We start from the raw sequence: 16796 nt of genomic DNA on the forward strand, positions 1-16796 counted from the left end.
TGAAGACACGTTTACTTTTCATATTTCATGACAGTTGGCTGAGACGGCCAAAACATGCGCTCGTGGAAACTTTTTTCAAAATCCACTTTGGGCTTGTAAGATGTTGTAAAGTGACTTTCTGTCACAATGCAGTACATGCACCTCAACACCCAACTTCACGAACACCACATCAGAGTGAATGATGCGACTGAACCGCGTGCGCTGGAGCCACCAGTGAGCGGCCAGTAGCTCATTGAGGCCCTTTGTGTTGTATGCGCTTGGTTTCAAGCTTCTAAGACCTTCCAATTTCAAGCTATGAAGGAAAAGTGAAGACACGTTTACTTTTCATATTTCATGACAGTTGGCTGAGACGGCCAAAACATGCGCTCGTGGAAACTTTTTTCAAAATCCACTTTGGGCTTGTAAGATGTTGTAAAGTGACTTTCTGTCACAATGCAGTACATGCACCTCAACACCCAACTTCACGAACACCACATCAGAGTGAATGATGCGACTGAACCGCGTGCGCTGGAGCCACCAGTGAGCGGCCAGTAGCTCATTGAGGCCCTTTGTGTTGTATGCGCTTGGTTTCAAGCTTCTAAGACCTTCCAATTTCAAGCTATGAAGGAAAAGTGAAGACACGTTTACTTTTCATATTTCATGACAGTTGGCTGAGACGGCCAAAACATGCGCTCGTGGAAACTTTTTTCAAAATCCACTTTGGGCTTGTAAGATGTTGTAAAGTGACTTTCTGTCACAATGCAGTACATGCACCTCAACACCCAACTTCACGAACACCACATCAGAGTGAATGATGCGACTGAACCGCGTGCGCTGGAGCCACCAGTGAGCGGCCAGTAGCTCATTGAGGCCCTTTGTGTTGTATGCGCTTGGTTTCAAGCTTCTAAGACCTTCCAATTTCAAGCTATGAAGGAAAAGTGAAGACACGTTTACTTTTCATATTTCATGACAGTTGGCTGAGACGGCCAAAACATGCGCTCGTGGAAACTTTTTTCAAAATCCACTTTGGGCTTGTAAGATGTTGTAAAGTGACTTTCTGTCACAATGCAGTACATGCACCTCAACACCCAACTTCACGAACACCACATCAGAGTGAATGATGCGACTGAACCGCGTGCGCTGGAGCCACCAGTGAGCGGCCAGTAGCTCATTGAGGCCCTTTGTGTTGTATGCGCTTGGTTTCAAGCTTCTAAGACCTTCCAATTTCAAGCTATGAAGGAAAAGTGAAGACACGTTTACTTTTCATATTTCATGACAGTTGGCTGAGACGGCCAAAACATGCGCTCGTGGAAACTTTTTTCAAAATCCACTTTGGGCTTGTAAGATGTTGTAAAGTGACTTTCTGTCACAATGCAGTACATGCACCTCAACACCCAACTTCACGAACACCACATCAGAGTGAATGATGCGACTGAACCGCGTGCGCTGGAGCCACCAGTGAGCGGCCAGTAGCTCATTGAGGCCCTTTGTGTTGTATGCGCTTGGTTTCAAGCTTCTAAGACCTTCCAATTTCAAGCTATGAAGGAAAAGTGAAGACACGTTTACTTTTCATATTTCATGACAGTTGGCTGAGACGGCCAAAACATGCGCTCGTGGAAACTTTTTTCAAAATCCACTTTGGGCTTGTAAGATGTTGTAAAGTGACTTTCTGTCACAATGCAGTACATGCACCTCAACACCCAACTTCACGAACACCACATCAGAGTGAATGATGCGACTGAACCGCGTGCGCTGGAGCCACCAGTGAGCGGCCAGTAGCTCATTGAGGCCCTTTGTGTTGTATGCGCTTGGTTTCAAGCTTCTAAGACCTTCCAATTTCAAGCTATGAAGGAAAAGTGAAGACACGTTTACTTTTCATATTTCATGACAGTTGGCTGAGACGGCCAAAACATGCGCTCGTGGAAACTTTTTTCAAAATCCACTTTGGGCTTGTAAGATGTTGTAAAGTGACTTTCTGTCACAATGCAGTACATGCACCTCAACACCCAACTTCACGAACACCACATCAGAGTGAATGATGCGACTGAACCGCGTGCGCTGGAGCCACCAGTGAGCGGCCAGTAGCTCATTGAGGCCCTTTGTGTTGTATGCGCTTGGTTTCAAGCTTCTAAGACCTTCCAATTTCAAGCTATGAAGGAAAAGTGAAGACACGTTTACTTTTCATATTTCATGACAGTTGGCTGAGACGGCCAAAACATGCGCTCGTGGAAACTTTTTTCAAAATCCACTTTGGGCTTGTAAGATGTTGTAAAGTGACTTTCTGTCACAATGCAGTACATGCACCTCAACACCCAACTTCACGAACACCACATCAGAGTGAATGATGCGACTGAACCGCGTGCGCTGGAGCCACCAGTGAGCGGCCAGTAGCTCATTGAGGCCCTTTGTGTTGTATGCGCTTGGTTTCAAGCTTCTAAGACCTTCCAATTTCAAGCTATGAAGGAAAAGTGAAGACACGTTTACTTTTCATATTTCATGACAGTTGGCTGAGACGGCCAAAACATGCGCTCGTGGAAACTTTTTTCAAAATCCACTTTGGGCTTGTAAGATGTTGTAAAGTGACTTTCTGTCACAATGCAGTACATGCACCTCAACACCCAACTTCACGAACACCACATCAGAGTGAATGATGCGACTGAACCGCGTGCGCTGGAGCCACCAGTGAGCGGCCAGTAGCTCATTGAGGCCCTTTGTGTTGTATGCGCTTGGTTTCAAGCTTCTAAGACCTTCCAATTTCAAGCTATGAAGGAAAAGTGAAGACACGTTTACTTTTCATATTTCATGACAGTTGGCTGAGACGGCCAAAACATGCGCTCGTGGAAACTTTTTTCAAAATCCACTTTGGGCTTGTAAGATGTTGTAAAGTGACTTTCTGTCACAATGCAGTACATGCACCTCAACACCCAACTTCACGAACACCACATCAGAGTGAATGATGCGACTGAACCGCGTGCGCTGGAGCCACCAGTGAGCGGCCAGTAGCTCATTGAGGCCCTTTGTGTTGTATGCGCTTGGTTTCAAGCTTCTAAGACCTTCCAATTTCAAGCTATGAAGGAAAAGTGAACCCAGGTAAAAAAAAAAACTATTGAAAATATACTTTTTCAGAGTGTAATAAGTACAGTGTGTACTTTTTTCGTCAAATCCAAGTATATTTAAGTATATTAAAGTATGTATTAAGTTCATCGTAATACAAACTTCACTATACTTCAAGTGTGTAGGGTATGCTAAATTGGAACAACTATTTACAAACTTCAAGTGCACTGAAGTACACTAATTAAAATGAGCAATTAAGCATACTTACAGTACAATTACATTGTATGACCATTCTAATAGAAATACACTTAAAAAATAATTGGAGCTCAACTTACAGTTGAGTTTAAGTACATTTTGTACATACTGTTATCATACTAATTATTACTATAAAGTATGTTAATTTAGTATGCCTCTTTAATATTTCAAGTGATCTACAAATGCACTTCCGTACTATATTTAGTGCATTTAAAGTGTCCCACTATGACAATGATAACATATTTCAAGTGAAGTTCAATTACAAGCTAAACATCATAGACACATACTTTCAGTGCAATATTATTATATTTTATTGTAGAAAAGAACCGTCTTTGAAGTATATTTTATCTGTACTTTAATTCCCATATTGTTATACTTTGGCATACATGTCGATATTACACTTTAAGTGTATTACATTACAATTAATTTCAAGTGTACTTTAATTCCCATATTGTTATACTTTGGCATACATGTCGATATTACACTTTAAGTGTATTACATTACAATTAATTTCAAGTGCATTACAACAGATTACAAATCTCATTTCAGAAAGGGAACTTTATTACAATAAAATTACAAAAATACATAATTCAAGCAAAGGATATATAATGCTAATAACACAATAACAGGAACATAACTACACATCACCATTCACATTTATTGAATATTACAACACGCAAATGCAGCAAAGTCCCTGAATTTGCATGAATTGGTGAACGTGCAAGATCGCAAAATCATGGAGGGCCTGCACAATGCTAATGAGGGATCGGTTCAAGGTCCTTCAGTCATAATACCATGTCCTCACTGCAAGTCTCACTGCTTGTGCGTGGTGAGTCGCTTTGGCTGGAGGAAATAGATGAATCTGCCATGTTGTTTATGACCGCTTTCAGTGATGACACCAGTCCTGGCAGCTCTAAAACAAGGATGCAATATAAAAAGGGTCAGTATCACATTATGATACAAAGAATAAGTATCACATTGTGTCAGAAAATAGAGCATATACAGCGAGGATAAGTATTTGAACCCATGCTAAAGTTGACTAAAAAAATTAGGAAATATCCAACCTTTAAGGACACCAATTGTCTTTGTGAATGAAATGTATAGCAAATAAATAAATGTTCTTCCTTAAAATACAGGGGTCATAAGTATTTGCTCCCATATGTTAAATTCCCATAGAGGCAGGAAGATTTCTATCTTTAAAAGCCACTTATTTCATGGATCCAGTATACTAGGCATCCTGATAAAGTATCCTCAGCCTTTGGAATTAAAATAGCCCCACATCACATACCCTTCACCATACTTAGGCCGTGTTCAGACTGCAGACGAATCTGATTCAAATCTGATTCCTTCTCATATCCGATTTTTAGGGCTGACTGTTCATACTGCCTTTAGCAAGTGTCCAAATCGGATATGGCTCTGTTCAGACTGGGTCACATTAGTAACAGATCTGACAGGTTGCTGTAGCAACGAAAACAAACATTTCTGCCATCAGGAGTAAATACTTGCTAATTTGGTATGATTAAACATAGAACAATACAACTAGGTGAGTGTTCATTGAATGCATGCATACGTGTGCGTATTTGCGCGACAGAAACCGAAACTAATCAGTGGCAAGCTCCGCTTCAAACTGTTGGAAGGCTGTTTAATTATTTAATAGAACAATGTGGATTCTTGCAACTTCCCTGAAACAGAGCAGAGACTGTATAATGCTATATTTAGCATTGAGTATTGATAAGTCACGTTTAATATAACATGGTCAAAAGACATAGCCGTAACGTTGCTCCACAACTCGAAATAGGTGGGCGGTCACGCACGTAAAGTCACGTCACGGACAGTCAAATCCGATCTGAGTGTTGGGAGCTGTTCAGACTGAGACGCATCTGTCCATATCCGATACGAATGCGATATGAAACTATCCTGGATGTGATTTTGAAAAATCGGATTTCATGTGACCTGTCACTGTTCAGACTACAAAAGTGACATCCGATTCAAATCGGAATGGGCTTAAAAATCGGATTTTGGTTGACAGTCTGAACACGGCCCTAGAGACTGGTATGATGATTTCAGTTAGCCTATTAGCCGGGTTGGCATTGAGCCCAATGAGCATCAAACCAGCTAATAACTGGAAGAAAAAAAAAAACACCATGCCAATCTCTAGGTATGGTGAAGGGTATGTGATGATGATGAGCTATTTTAATTTCGTACGTCATGGTTGAGGTCAGGACTGTGTGCAGGCCAGTCAAGTTCATACACACCAAACTATATCATTCACGTCTTTATGGACCTTGCTTTGCACACTGATGCACAGTCATGTTGGAACAGTAAGAGATTTTGGACAATTCCATGCTCCCAACTTTGTGGGAACAGTTTTGGGAATTGCCCCTTTCTGTTCCAACATGACTGTGCACCAGTGCACAACGCTAGGTCCGCAAAGACATGGATGACAGAGTTTAGTGTTAACTGGCCTGCACAGTCCTGACCTCAACCCAATAGAACACCTTTGGGATGAATTAGAGCAGAGACTGAGAGCCACCTCGTCCAACATCAATGTACAACCTCACAAATGCGCTTCTGGATGAATGGTCAAAAAAGCTATAGCTGCAAAGGGTGGACCAACATCATATTAAACTCTATGAATTAAGAATGGGATGTCTATTGACATCACTATACTTTTGGCAATATAGTGTACGCCGATGCAAGCTCTATAGTGCTTCATCAATGAAAAATACTGTCCGTCTCCACGACTTCTTTGATGCATTTTCATGCAGAAAGAGAGTCTGAGGTCCATTTTCACCGAATTTACACTGTTTTTTGGGATATTCATTTACACTTACCAGGTATTCCTTTGAGTTTCTCAGGGCCTTCAAGTACACAACAAGTGCTTGCAGGTGGCAAACTCTCAACGAGCCAATGATAGGATTCTGCAAAACAGGGAAATATAATAACACCACTACTTTACTTACACGTACAAATTAAGCATCTTAATGTTTACTATGCCTTTACCGTGCAATCCCCCAATGTTAAAGGGATATTCCGCCATTTTTGGAAATACGCTCATTTTCCACCTCCCCTCGAGCAAAACAATCGATATTTACCTTGTTCCCGTTCATCCAGCCATTCTGCGAGTCTGGCGATACAACTTTTAGCTTCAGCCTAGCATAGATCATTGAATCGGATTAGACCATTAGCTTCTCGCCTGCTAGCTTCATGTTTAAAAGTGACTAAGATTTCTGGTAATTTTCTCATTTAAAACGTGTCTCCTCTCAAGTTAGAAAGTGCAATAAGACCAACTGAAAATGAAACCTGGCGTTTTTCTAGGCTGATTTGATATGGAACTACACTCTCATCTGGCGTAATAATCAAGGCAACTTGCACACTACTGGCACTACTACTGCTTGTTGTCTATGGGGACTATTTTCAGATGCTGCGTACGATATCACTGCGCTTATGGTACGTTTGCAAGTTGCCTCGATTATTACGCCAGATGAGAGTGTAGTTCCATGTCAAATCAGCCTAGAAAAACGCCAGGTTTCATTTTCAGTTGGTCTTATTGCACTTTCTAACTTGAGAGGAGACAAGTTTTAAATGGGGAAATTACCAGAAATCTTAGTCACTTTTAAACATGAAGCTAGCAGGCGAGAAGCTAATGGTCTAATCCGATTCAATGATCTATGCTAGGCTGAAGCTAAAAGTTGTATCGCCAGACTCACAGAATGGCTGGATGAACGAGAACAAGGTAAATATCGATTGTTTTGCTCGAGGGGAGGTGGACAATGAGCGTATGTCCAAAAATGGCGGAATATCCCTTTAACTTGGAGATTTGGGTATTGGGATGCAATGCCTGTTTACTGCTCCATGGATAGAGGAGTTTCAAAAGACTCTCAATACATTGGAAATGCATTATAAGATGTATGTAATGCTCATGACTTAGAGAGAGGTGGGGCATGTGACAAGGTGTGTTTACGTAATCACATGTAGAGGTTCATATAATGCATTTCCAATGTATTGAGAGATTTTTTGGAACACATTGATCTTCAATGCAAATCTATTCATGGGGTAGAAACAGGTAGTGCAACCCAAAAATGTAAATGTTAACATTCAAATTCGTCATGTCAGCATGGTCAAAAATGTTTCGTTGACAGGTGCATGTTACGGCCCTGTAGCTCATGGCCTAATATTGGTTTTCAAAGTGGGAGGCACAAAACAACTTCTCACTAACCCGATCAATGGCAGCCATGATCTCCTTATTCTTATGTCTTGTTTCTCCTCCCTTCCTATGGCACTCAGCAGACAGCCTGGAGCAGATGTCAAGTTCTGGCATAAACTTGGACTTCAGTTGCACAATGCGTGTGAAATTCTGCACATCTTGAACCATACAGGGGTAGAGGGGACAGAAAGAATGTACAAAACAACCCAGCATTTGTAGAAAGAATTACAATTAGCATACAGGAAACATTGATCTAAGTATGATATCTGCTTCAGTGACTATGAAGAGCATTCCATGCTTATAATAAACAGGGACAATGAGAATAATTATGCACATAGGTATGGGTGTCTACCGCAAAAGTAACCATGAGCTAACCTGTAATGCTTCTGTAAGAGAGACCTCAATGACGCTGATGTCTTGCACTCTGCACTCCCACGTCTGTGGAGAAAGTATATCAAACTCAACAAATTTACACCATGCAAAACTATAATAATATCAGATTACTGAAATCTTTTAGAATTTGAATTAAAAGTTGGGAAGAAAACATTTAATTACATTGAGGCTTGTTTGTGATTAACAAATCACTCAAACATTGAGTAGGCAGCCTCTACCATGATCATGAAAAACTTACTTGCTTTACTCGTTTAATATAGAAGTCGAATGAGAGCAAGTAGCCTACAATAATGCTGATCACATCATACAAAAATAATGACAAGTCTAAGGTTTGTGTAACTTGTCCTTCAAAGATAGTCTGCACGTGATTAACGTTACAGAGAGACTAGGCAAGATGGTGTAGTTTGCTACACGGACATTCAAATAATTCAAATGTTTGTGGACGAACTTTAGTGTCTGTAACAACGCAAATTGTTCATGACACATAAGGACAATTTGGTAACACAGACTGGCCTGAACCTACGTTTAAACATTAAACTTTTCAGATAATAATCTAACTATTAGTATTCTAAGCCTAACACATAAACATAGGCTGGGTTTGTGCGGGGCTAGCTAGCGGCTATCTTATGTTAGCCGTTAACTGCTAGCTGCATGAAACAGCAAACACATGAAGTCGTCCTGACCTGGTCACATCCATGAACATTCAATTGTGTTTTATGAAACAATCCCATCAAGGCATAACCACCCCTATTTTCGGCAGGGAGTAAAACTGACCTGGGGAAACATGATACAATTCTAACGTTAGCCTGAGATGATTAGCTGTTAGCTACTTAGCCGCCCACATGAGATCTGCTGAACCTCATGTGGGCGGCTAAGTAGCTAGCAGCTAATCATCTCAGGCTAACGTTAGAATTGTATCATGTTTCCCAGGTTTGTTGTCATGCTAAACTCCCTAAAATTACACCGAACTCAAAATAAGAACACTGTGTGTATAGCAAATACATACCTTACAATCCACGAGTGAGGGAGAAGAGGCAGACCCAGAGGCTCTGGGCAGACCTGCCAAAAGCCAGAGATCCTCGTTTGTGCGTTTTGAAATAATGCTTCTACGGCGACCATAGAGTGACATATTTCCTCCAAACACGAATGCATTTCGCATAACTGACTCCTTTTCACCTAGAAACCTAATTTTATTGTGTAAATCCTACGAAAAAGGATTAATTAAGATGAGCAATAGTGAGATTTCATTTTTTTGAGAGTGAGTACTGCCAAGTACTGAGATTCTGATACTGAATTGACATGTAAATACAATATCTGTAAAAATAATTAGGCTACTGTTCTCAAAGTGACTTTTCTGTCAATCAAGTGTTTATTAATACATGGTGGTGATAGTGTAGACTTATGTATTACCTCACCAAGATGTGGAGCCAAATGAAAAAAATATTATTTGTACAAAATAAACTTACTTCGTCCACACTGCAACATTTAATCACATTACTCTTTCAGAAATCAGCCTAACAATGTAAAAACACTTTCCATTGGTAGACTACAGTAAATTGATACATTACCACCAATTAGTTGAAATCAAATGTACACTTTCAAAAAGTATACTAACTCTGTATTACAAATAAGTGCACTTACTTAAAGTGCATTAAATTATCACTATATTTTTTTTATATTTTAACATATTTTGTGAAAGTATTCCGATATACCACTAAAAATGCACTTATTTTAGAGTGTACTGTACAACGTGTACAGAAGTAACACTTCTAATAAAGTGAGATGATAGTACACTTTAAAAAAGTATGCTAACAGTTTATTTGCAGAAATGGCACTATCCATAAGTACACTAAATTGCCACTCAAAGTATGTCAAATTTAATACACTTAAAACATTGGTACTTCTATCAAATTTAAATTACACTAACAACAAAGTACACTTTCAAAAAGTGCAATCAAAAGACAATTTGATTATTGTGAAATTAGTATACTTTCTTTTTGGACTCAGAAGTTGAACTTAATTACACATATTTTTAAGTATACTTTATAAAGTATACATTAAACTCACTTCAAATAAAGCACAGAAACGAAGAAGCATACTTGCTTTATACTTCATGTACTTTAACCATATTACTAACACACTTAAGTACACTACTTTTTTACCTGGGAAGACACGTTTACTTTTCATATTTCATGACAGTTGGCTGAGACGGCCAAAACATGCGCTCGTGGAAACTTTTTTCAAAATCCACTTTGGGCTTGTAAGATGTTGTAAAGTGACTTTCTGTCACAATGCAGTACATGCACCTCAACACCCAACTTCACGAACACCACATCAGAGTGAATGATGCGACTGAACCGCGTGCGCTGGAGCCACCAGTGAGCGGCCAGTAGCTCATTGAGGCCCTTTGTGTTGTATGCGCTTGGTTTCAAGCTTCTAAGACCTTCCAATTTCAAGCTATGAAGGAAAAGTGAAGACACGTTTACTTTTCATATTTCATGACAGTTGGCTGAGACGGCCAAAACATGCGCTCGTGGAAACTTTTTTCAAAATCCACTTTGGGCTTGTAAGATGTTGTAAAGTGACTTTCTGTCACAATGCAGTACATGCACCTCAACACCCAACTTCACGAACACCACATCAGAGTGAATGATGCGACTGAACCGCGTGCGCTGGAGCCACCAGTGAGCGGCCAGTAGCTCATTGAGGCCCTTTGTGTTGTATGCGCTTGGTTTCAAGCTTCTAAGACCTTCCAATTTCAAGCTATGAAGGAAAAGTGAAGACACGTTTACTTTTCATATTTCATGACAGTTGGCTGAGACGGCCAAAACATGCGCTCGTGGAAACTTTTTTCAAAATCCACTTTGGGCTTGTAAGATGTTGTAAAGTGACTTTCTGTCACAATGCAGTACATGCACCTCAACACCCAACTTCACGAACACCACATCAGAGTGAATGATGCGACTGAACCGCGTGCGCTGGAGCCACCAGTGAGCGGCCAGTAGCTCATTGAGGCCCTTTGTGTTGTATGCGCTTGGTTTCAAGCTTCTAAGACCTTCCAATTTCAAGCTATGAAGGAAAAGTGAAGACACGTTTACTTTTCATATTTCATGACAGTTGGCTGAGACGGCCAAAACATGCGCTCGTGGAAACTTTTTTCAAAATCCACTTTGGGCTTGTAAGATGTTGTAAAGTGACTTTCTGTCACAATGCAGTACATGCACCTCAACACCCAACTTCACGAACACCACATCAGAGTGAATGATGCGACTGAACCGCGTGCGCTGGAGCCACCAGTGAGCGGCCAGTAGCTCATTGAGGCCCTTTGTGTTGTATGCGCTTGGTTTCAAGCTTCTAAGACCTTCCAATTTCAAGCTATGAAGGAAAAGTGAAGACACGTTTACTTTTCATATTTCATGACAGTTGGCTGAGACGGCCAAAACATGCGCTCGTGGAAACTTTTTTCAAAATCCACTTTGGGCTTGTAAGATGTTGTAAAGTGACTTTCTGTCACAATGCAGTACATGCACCTCAACACCCAACTTCACGAACACCACATCAGAGTGAATGATGCGACTGAACCGCGTGCGCTGGAGCCACCAGTGAGCGGCCAGTAGCTCATTGAGGCCCTTTGTGTTGTATGCGCTTGGTTTCAAGCTTCTAAGACCTTCCAATTTCAAGCTATGAAGGAAAAGTGAAGACAGGTTTACTTTTCATATTTCATGACAGTTGGCTGAGACGGCCAAAACATGCGCTCGTGGAAACTTTTTTCAAAATCCACTTTGGGCTTGTAAGATGTTGTAAAGTGACTTTCTGTCACAATGCAGTACATGCACCTCAAAACCCAACTTCACGAACACCACATCAGAGTGAATGATGCGACTGAACCGCGTGCGCTGGAGCCACCAGTGAGCGGCCAGTAGCTCATTGAGGCCCTTTGTGTTGTATGCGCTTGGTTTCAAGCTTCTAAGACCTTCCAATTTCAAGCTATGAAGGAAAAGTGAAGACAGGTTTACTTTTCATATTTCATGACAGTTGGCTGAGACGGCCAAAACATGCGCTCGTGGAAACTTTTTTCAAAATCCACTTTGGGCTTGTAAGATGTTGTAAAGTGACTTTCTGTCACAATGCAGTACATGCACCTCAACACCCAACTTCACGAACACCACATCAGAGTGAATGATGCGACTGAACCGCGTGCGCTGGAGCCACCAGTGAGCGGCCAGTAGCTCATTGAGGCCCTTTGTGTTGTATGCGCTTGGTTTCAAGCTTCTAAGACCTTCCAATTTCAAGCTATGAAGGAAAAGTGAAGACACGTTTACTTTTCATATTTCATGACAGTTGGCTGAGACGGCCAAAACATGCGCTCGTGGAAACTTTTTTCAAAATCCACTTTGGGCTTGTAAGATGTTGTAAAGTGACTTTCTGTCACAATGCAGTACATGCACCTCAACACCCAACTTCACGAACACCACATCAGAGTGAATGATGCGACTGAACCGCGTGCGCTGGAGCCACCAGTGAGCGGCCAGTAGCTCATTGAGGCCCTTTGTGTTGTATGCGCTTGGTTTCAAGCTTCTAAGACCTTCCAATTTCAAGCTATGAAGGAAAAGTGAAGACACGTTTACTTTTCATATTTCATGACAGTTGGCTGAGACGGCCAAAACATGCGCTCGTGGAAACTTTTTTCAAAATCCACTTTGGGCTTGTAAGATGTTGTAAAGTGACTTTCTGTCACAATGCAGTACATGCACCTCAACACCCAACTTCACGAACACCACATCAGAGTGAATGATGCGACTGAACCGCGTGCGCTGGAGCCACCAGTGAGCGGCCAGTAGCTCATTGAGGCCCTTTGTGTTGTATGCGCTTGGTTTCAAGCTTCTAAGACCTTCCAATTTCAAGCTATGAAGGAAAAGTGAAGACACGTTTACTTTTCATATTTCATGACAGTTGGCTGAGACGGCCAAAACATGCGCTCGTGGAAACTTTTTTCAAAATCCACTTTGGGCTTGTAAGATGTTGTAAAGTGACTTTCTGTCACAATGCAGTACATGCACCTCAACACCCAACTTCACGAACACCACATCAGAGTGAATGATGCGACTGAACCGCGTGCGCTGGAGCCACCAGTGAGCGGCCAGTAGCTCATTGAGGCCCTTTGTGTTGTATGCGCTTGGTTTCAAGCTTCTAAGACCTTCCAATTTCAAGCTATGAAGGAAAAGTGAAGACACGTTTACTTTTCATATTTCATGACAGTTGGCTGAGACGGCCAAAACATGCGCTCGTGGAAACTTTTTTCAAAATCCACTTTGGGCTTGTAAGATGTTGTAAAGTGACTTTCTGTCACAATGCAGTACATGCACCTCAACACCCAACTTCACGAACACCACATCAGAGTGAATGATGCGACTGAACCGCGTGCGCTGGAGCCACCAGTGAGCGGCCAGTAGCTCATTGAGGCCCTTTGTGTTGTATGCGCTTGGTTTCAAGCTTCTAAGACCTTCCAATTTCAAGCTATGAAGGAAAAGTGAAGACACGTTTACTTTTCATATTTCATGACAGTTGGCTGAGACGGCCAAAACATGCGCTCGTGGAAACTTTTTTCAAAATCCACTTTGGGCTTGTAAGATGTTGTAAAGTGACTTTCTGTCACAATGCAGTACATGCACCTCAACACCCAACTTCACGAACACCACATCAGAGTGAATGATGCGACTGAACCGCGTGCGCTGGAGCCACCAGTGAGCGGCCAGTAGCTCATTGAGGCCCTTTGTGTTGTATGCGCTTGGTTTCAAGCTTCTAAGACCTTCCAATTTCAAGCTATGAAGGAAAAGTGAAGACACGTTTACTTTTCATATTTCATGACAGTTGGCTGAGACGGCCAAAACATGCGCTCGTGGAAACTTTTTTCAAAATCCACTTTGGGCTTGTAAGATGTTGTAAAGTGACTTTCTGTCACAATGCAGTACATGCACCTCAACACCCAACTTCACGAACACCACATCAGAGTGAATGATGCGACTGAACCGCGTGCGCTGGAGCCACCAGTGAGCGGCCAGTAGCTCATTGAGGCCCTTTGTGTTGTATGCGCTTGGTTTCAAGCTTCTAAGACCTTCCAATTTCAAGCTATGAAGGAAAAGTGAAGACACGTTTACTTTTCATATTTCATGACAGTTGGCTGAGACGGCCAAAACATGCGCTCGTGGAAACTTTTTTCAAAATCCACTTTGGGCTTGTAAGATGTTGTAAAGTGACTTTCTGTCACAATGCAGTACATGCACCTCAACACCCAACTTCACGAACACCACATCAGAGTGAATGATGCGACTGAACCGCGTGCGCTGGAGCCACCAGTGAGCGGCCAGTAGCTCATTGAGGCCCTTTGTGTTGTATGCGCTTGGTTTCAAGCTTCTAAGACCTTCCAATTTCAAGCTATGAAGGAAAAGTGAAGACACGTTTACTTTTCATATTTCATGACAGTTGGCTGAGACGGCCAAAACATGCGCTCGTGGAAACTTTTTTCAAAATCCACTTTGGGCTTGTAAGATGTTGTAAAGTGACTTTCTGTCACAATGCAGTACATGCACCTCAACACCCAACTTCACGAACACCACATCAGAGTGAATGATGCGACTGAACCGCGTGCGCTGGAGCCACCAGTGAGCGGCCAGTAGCTCATTGAGGCCCTTTGTGTTGTATGCGCTTGGTTTCAAGCTTCTAAGACCTTCCAATTTCAAGCTATGAAGGAAAAGTGAAGACACGTTTACTTTTCATATTTCATGACAGTTGGCTGAGACGGCCAAAACATGCGCTCGTGGAAACTTTTTTCAAAATCCACTTTGGGCTTGTAAGATGTTGTAAAGTGACTTTCTGTCACAATGCAGTACATGCACCTCAACACCCAACTTCACGAACACCACATCAGAGTGAATGATGCGACTGAACCGCGTGCGCTGGAGCCACCAGTGAGCGGCCAGTAGCTCATTGAGGCCCTTTGTGTTGTATGCGCTTGGTTTCAAGCTTCTAAGACCTTCCAATTTCAAGCTATGAAGGAAAAGTGAAGACACGTTTACTTTTCATATTTCATGACAGTTGGCTGAGACGGCCAAAACATGCGCTCGTGGAAACTTTTTTCAAAATCCACTTTGGGCTTGTAAGATGTTGTAAAGTGACTTTCTGTCACAATGCAGTACATGCACCTCAACACCCAACTTCACGAACACCACATCAGAGTGAATGATGCGACTGAACCGCGTGCGCTGGAGCCACCAGTGAGCGGCCAGTAGCTCATTGAGGCCCTTTGTGTTGTATGCGCTTGGTTTCAAGCTTCTAAGACCTTCCAATTTCAAGCTATGAAGGAAAAGTGAAGACACGTTTACTTTTCATATTTCATGACAGTTGGCTGAGACGGCCAAAACATGCGCTCGTGGAAACTTTTTTCAAAATCCACTTTGGGCTTGTAAGATGTTGTAAAGTGACTTTCTGTCACAATGCAGTACATGCACCTCAACACCCAACTTCACGAACACCACATCAGAGTGAATGATGCGACTGAACCGCGTGCGCTGGAGCCACCAGTGAGCGGCCAGTAGCTCATTGAGGCCCTTTGTGTTGTATGCGCTTGGTTTCAAGCTTCTAAGACCTTCCAATTTCAAGCTATGAAGGAAAAGTGAAGACACGTTTACTTTTCATATTTCATGACAGTTGGCTGAGACGGCCAAAACATGCGCTCGTGGAAACTTTTTTCAAAATCCACTTTGGGCTTGTAAGATGTTGTAAAGTGACTTTCTGTCACAATGCAGTACATGCACCTCAACACCCAACTTCACGAACACCACATCAGAGTGAATGATGCGACTGAACCGCGTGCGCTGGAGCCACCAGTGAGCGGCCAGTAGCTCATTGAGGCCCTTTGTGTTGTATGCGCTTGGTTTCAAGCTTCTAAGACCTTCCAATTTCAAGCTATGAAGGAAAAGTGAAGACACGTTTACTTTTCATATTTCATGACAGTTGGCTGAGACGGCCAAAACATGCGCTCGTGGAAACTTTTTTCAAAATCCACTTTGGGCTTGTAAGATGTTGTAAAGTGACTTTCTGTCACAATGCAGTACATGCACCTCAACACCCAACTTCACGAACACCACATCAGAGTGAATGATGCGACTGAACCGCGTGCGCTGGAGCCACCAGTGAGCGGCCAGTAGCTCATTGAGGCCCTTTGTGTTGTATGCGCTTGGTTTCAAGCTTCTAAGACCTTCCAATTTCAAGCTATGAAGGAAAAGTGAAGACACGTTTACTTTTCATATTTCATGACAGTTGGCTGAGACGGCCAAAACATGCGCTCGTGGAAACTTTTTTCAAAATCCACTTTGGGCTTGTAAGATGTTGTAAAGTGACTTTCTGTCACAATGCAGTACATGCACCTCAACACCCAACTTCACGAACACCACATCAGAGTGAATGATGCGACTGAACCGCGTGCGCTGGAGCCACCAGTGAGCGGCCAGTAGCTCATTGAGGCCCTTTGTGTTGTATGCGCTTGGTTTCAAGCTTCTAAGACCTTCCAATTTCAAGCTATGAAGGAAAAGTGAAGACACGTTTACTTTTCATATTTCATGACAGTTGGCTGAGACGGCCAAAACATGCGCTCGTGGAAACTTTTTTCAAAATCCACTTTGGGCTTGTAAGATGTTGTAAAGTGACTTTCTGTCACAATGCAGTACATGCACCTCAACACCCAACTTCACGAACACCACATCAGAGTGAATGATGCGACTGAACCGCGTGCGCTGGAGCCACCAGTGAGCGGCCAGTAGCTCATTGAGGCCCTTTGTGTTGTATGCGCTTGGTTTCAAGCTTCTAAGACCTTCCAATTTCAAGCTATGAAGGAAAAGTGAAGACAGGT

The 16796-nt window shown here is 42.2% G+C and overlaps 1 long non-coding RNA gene across 2 annotated transcripts; it reads right to left on the reverse strand.

Moving 5' to 3' along the window:
* Window positions 1–4115: 4115 nt before the first annotated feature.
* On the reverse strand, window positions 4116–8928 carry LOC134074660 (uncharacterized). 2 transcript variants are annotated; one of them, XR_009937872.1, is made up of 5 exons: window positions 8895–8928; window positions 7871–7933; window positions 7508–7653; window positions 6123–6209; window positions 4116–4201 (listed from the first exon to the last, which is right to left on the reverse strand). It is a non-coding gene; the product is annotated as an uncharacterized LOC134074660 (long non-coding RNA). The 2 variants fall into 2 exon arrangements; XR_009937871.1 differs by lacking the exon at window positions 8895–8928 and having other exon boundaries at window positions 7871–8331.
* Between the last annotated feature and the right edge of the window lie 7868 nt (window positions 8929–16796).

The sequence above is a fragment of the Sardina pilchardus genome, unplaced genomic scaffold (assembly GCF_963854185.1).
Source record: "Sardina pilchardus unplaced genomic scaffold, fSarPil1.1 HAP1_SCAFFOLD_81, whole genome shotgun sequence".
Classification (NCBI taxonomy): domain Eukaryota; kingdom Metazoa; phylum Chordata; class Actinopteri; order Clupeiformes; family Clupeidae; genus Sardina; species Sardina pilchardus.